This window comes from Lycium ferocissimum, chromosome 9 (genome assembly GCF_029784015.1).
Source record: "Lycium ferocissimum isolate CSIRO_LF1 chromosome 9, AGI_CSIRO_Lferr_CH_V1, whole genome shotgun sequence".
Classification (NCBI taxonomy): Eukaryota; Viridiplantae; Streptophyta; class Magnoliopsida; order Solanales; family Solanaceae; genus Lycium; species Lycium ferocissimum.
The window spans coordinates 18,766,280-18,771,279 of record NC_081350.1 but is presented as its reverse complement, the minus strand read 5'-3'; the positions used below and the strand labels follow the sequence as shown (position 1 = coordinate 18,771,279).

The following is a 5,000-nucleotide window of genomic DNA, read 5'->3' as shown; positions in this document are numbered from 1 at the left end:
ATATCTCTATTGGGACCCTCTTCACCTCTTTGAGTGAATCGAGAAATAGGTTTGATTGTCTATCTTTTGATATATATCAGTGCATTGCATTCTCCGGATAATTCAAATCGAAGCAATTGGATGTCCAACTCGGGCCTATATGACATGACCGATCAATAGATCCACCTTGTCATATATTCCATACATCACACTAGATAGATATCATATTCATGGAATATGATTCACTTTCAAGATGCCTTGGTGGTGAAATGACACGCGAGACTCAAAATGTCGTGCTAAAGAGCGTGGAGGTTCGAGTCCTCTTCAAGGCATAATATTAAGAATGCTCATTGAATGAGCATTCTCAATAAGAGAGCTTGGATCGAATCGGTATTGAGACTTTTTTCTTCTCTTAACTCTTAAGTTAAGTAAAAACAATGAAATTGAACTACATATGGTAGAAAACCGTGTGAATCATCAATACAATATTTGATTCACACGGTCTGCACGTTGGTTCATACAATGCGCCGCCCGCTCTTGTATTTGGAATAACTTGTCTTGAATTCAATTAAATGTTGATGGAAAAGAACCATAACTATGTAACCCTATTCCTAATAGATTGACCCCAAAATAGCGTATCCAAATTATAAGAAAGCCTATAGATTATACAATTGCGAATTTGCACCCCGCAAATTTCTATTTGTTCGAGTATGTAAATAAATTGCAAATACGATCCAAGTAATAAACGCCCAAGTTTCTTTTGGGTCCCAATTCCAATACGACCCCCATGCTTCATTAGCCCATACCGTCCCGAAAGGATTCCTATGGCTAAAAAGTAAATCAAACTAATAACCCGATAACTCCAATAATCCTATTGTTGAATCAATTGGGACCAGTAATAACTTTTTTAGGAAAAAAAAAGTATTTTCTAAAACATTTTCACCCAAGAAAAATGACTCGTTTAAAAAACCATTGCTCTTATAAAAAAGCTTTCTGTTTTTTTCGAAATGTAATCACTAGAAGTGCTACTGATAATAACGATCCACATAAAAGGGCTGCATAGCCCAATATCATCATACTTAGTCTTTATTTATTCTCCCATATATACTTTTTTGTATCTATTTTATTTGGATTAGATTTGTAGTGCCAATCCAACACAAGTCCTTTTTTTAGTATTTTTTATTGTTTTCAATTGAAATTTCTTTTGCTTTTTTTTTCTTTTCAATATTCAATATTTATATTGACAACAGTGTATCGAATAAATATAATTCATTGTGATAAATGAAGTGGATCTATTTAGTTTTATTTTATGTTTTAAATTAATTAGAAAGTGTGAATGTATTTTTTTAGATTTCTTCTTTCAGTGGTTTTTGGTTGTCTTGTCTAATCTCTTTATTCTTTTTCTTCAGATTGGATCTACACAATTTTTTTGATATTTTCTTCGGGTTGCTAACTCAACGGTAGAGTATTCGGCTTTTAAGTGTGGCTAGTGTCTTTTACACATATGGATGAAGTGAGCGATTCGTCCATAAACTCGGTAAAGTTTGGAAGACCACGACTGATCCTGAAAGGGAATGAATGGTAAAAATAGCATGTCGTATCACCGGAAAGTTCTAAAAAAAATTCATTGTTGCTAGATGGGTATAAAACCGTGTTAGAATTCTTGGAACGGAACAAAATAAAGTTGTGTCGAATGAATAAATGGATAGGGCTGCGGCTTCAATTAAATCATATGGAAAGAAAAAGCAACGAGCTTTTGTTGTTAATTTGAGTGATTCCCGATCCAATTAGATGTTAAAAATTTATTAGTGCCTGATGCGGGAAGGGTTCCTTGTCCCATGAGTGGATTCTCAATTTTTTTAATGAATCCTAACTATTACCATTTTCTATTATGGAGATGTGTGTGTAGAAGAAACAGTATATTGATAAAGAAAGTTTTTTCCGAAGTCAAAAGAGCGATTAGGTTGAAAAAATAAAGGATTTCTAACCATCTTATTATCCTATAATACTATAACATAGACCAATTAAATGAAATGAAAAAAAAATAGATGATAGAGAATCCGTTGAGAAGTTTACTTGTATCTAAGGTATCTATTCTATTCTTACTATAATACTTTGTTTTAACTGTATCGCACTATGTATCATTTGATAACCCTCAAAATCTTCCATCTTTGGTTCAAATCGAATTTCAAATGGAAGAAATCCAAAGATATTTACAGCCAGATAGCTCACAAAAACACAACTTCCTATATCCACTTATCTTTCAGGAGTATATTTTTGCACTTGCTCATGATCATGGTGTAAATAGAAATAGGTCGATTTTGTTGGAAAATCCAGGTTATAACAATAAATTTAGTTTCCTAATTGTGAAACGTTTAATTACTCGAATGTATCAACGTAATCATTTTCTTATTTCTACTAATGATTCTAACAAAAATCCATTTTTTGGTGCAACAAGAGTTTGTATTCTCAAATGATATCAGAGGGATTTGCATTTATTGTGAAATTCCGTTTTTCTCTACGATTAATATCATCTTTATCTTCTTTTGAAGGCAAAAAGATTTTCAAATCTCATAATTTACGATCAATTCATTCAACATTTCCTTTTTTAGAGGACAATTTTTCACATCTAAATTATGTATTAGATATACTAATACCCTACCCCGTTCATCTGGAAATCTTGGTTCAAACTCTTCGTTATTGGGTAAAAGATGCCTCTTCTTTACATTTATTACAATTCTTTCTCCACGAATATTGGAATTTGAATATTCTTATTACTTCAAAGAAACCCGGTTACTCTTTTTCAAAAAAAAAAAAAAAATCAAAGATTCTTCTTCTTCTTATATAATTCTTATGTATATGAATGCGAATCCACTTTCGTCTTTCTACGAAACCAATCTTCTCATTTACAATCAACATCTTTTGGAGCCCTTCTTGAACGAATCTATTTTTATGGAAAAATAGAACGTCTTGTAGAAGTCTTTGCTAAGGATTTTCAGGTTACCCTATGGTTATTCAAGGATCCTTTCATACATTATGTTGGGTATCAAGGAAAAATCAATTCTGGCTTCAAAAGGGACGTTTCTTTTGATGAATAAATGGAAATTTTACCTTGTCAATTTTTCGCAATGTCATTTTTCTCTGTGCTTTCACACAGGAAGGATCCATATAAACCAATTATCCAACCATTCCGTGACTTTATGGGCTATCTTTCAAGTGTGCGACTAAATTCTTCAATGGTACGTAGTCAAATGTTAGAAAATTCATTTCTAATCAATAATGCAATTAAAAGTTCGATACCCTTGTTCCAATTATTCCTTTGATTGGATCATTAGCTAAAGCAAACTTTTGTACCGTATTAGGGCATCCCATTAGTAAACCGGTTTGGTCCGATTTATCAGATTCTGATATTATTGACCGATTTGGGCGTATATGTAGAAATCTTTTTCATTATTATAGCGGATCTTCCAGCCAATTTGACCACTGTTAGTAGATAAAATGATTTCTTCCACTTCTGAATCCCAAACAATTCGATTAGGGTCGGACACTAAGATTTAAGGTCATTTCTTGATTGCTCTCCATATCTATGTTCATAGCCTTCGCGGTAGCTTCATCGATATTACCTACCAAATAAAAGGCCTGTTCGGAAGACCATCTAATTCTCTCGGAAAGGATTAATTGAAATTCTCGAATTGTTTTGGACCCATATTTTGAGAACCCAATGATCTGGCGAAGGGTTGTGATAAGAATCGCTCAATTTTTTGCGCTTTCTAAACGATTTTCGGACAATTCGTCTAATCCAAGGATAGCTAAAATGTCACTAAGTTCTTTGTAACGTTTGGGCGGTTTCGTAATAGTAACCAATGATCCGAGTAAAGCAACTGGTTGACAACTTGAATCTAAAGGATCTTTCTAATTTTATCCAAATGATAGTATGTAGTACATCTAAATGTGCAAATGTCGTAGCAATGAAGGGTGCAAATTGTTCACGGCATGGGGACATAAACTACTTGGATTTAATTTAAGGACCCTTCTTTGGAAGTAAAGTCGGAAGGAAGAGCACTCCATCCGACTAGTTCCGGGTGGGGCTTACTACTTAGATTCTAATTCTCTGTAGAAGCCGTATCCGCTCCGCATCAACTTCATTAAAACGAATAATCCACAGGTGCGCCTTCTCGGTCCTCTCGACACTAGGGAAAGGTCCTCTAATGCTCTAACGCCCATACCGGATATGGACCAAGCCACCCGACGTTTTGAACCCGTTGTCACGTACCGCTTTGCTTGGCGAGTCCCAAACGATGGATTCAATAAGTTCTTGCCAATAACCACGTCTCGAATAGAAACATTAAACTAAAAGACCCGACAAAATGAGCACCTAGGAAAAAACTCGCCTATACTGGATAATGAAGAACCATAAGACCGAATTTTGGGATTTGTGCCCATAAGAAATCGCGGAGCCACCCATTAATAGTAATAGAACTCTGCGCAAAGTTTCCTCCGGTGATATGAGTTACTACCCCTTGATTACTTACACTGCCTTAAACATCTAACAGCATTTTCCAACTGAAATGGAATATTACTATCGAAATTGCATTGTACATCCAGAATAGTCCTAAGAAGACATGATCCCAGGCTGATACTTGACATGTACCCCCTCTTCCAGGTCCATCACAAGGGAAGTACCTTTCCCTCTGGGGGTAGGAAAATCATGATCGGGATAGCAAACCAAAAGCTATGAAATTTGGGTGTGGGTCTTTTGTCGAAATGGAATGGCTTGTCTTTTTTATCTTTTTTATTTATCGTGACGGGGGAATCATTACACATAGTATGCCCAATCGGCGTATTTTTTTGTTTTATGCCTCGTAACTCTATCCTCACCAGGCTTGAAGTACGACATCCTTAGCAAGTATTAGTAGCATAACAAAAAGGCCTCCCTCGTCATTAATATCTTTGCTCGGGCCTTGTGACCTCTTCTGATCAGACAATACCCTCCCCCTCCTTCCACTCCACCCCCGAAGAGT

The 5,000-nt window shown here is 35.3% G+C and overlaps 1 pseudogene; it reads left to right on the top strand.

Moving 5' to 3' along the window:
- The first annotated feature begins 1,437 nt into the window (after positions 1-1,437).
- Positions 1,438-2,943, top strand: LOC132031639 (maturase K-like; annotated as a pseudogene).
- The last annotated feature ends 2,057 nt before the right edge of the window (positions 2,944-5,000 follow it).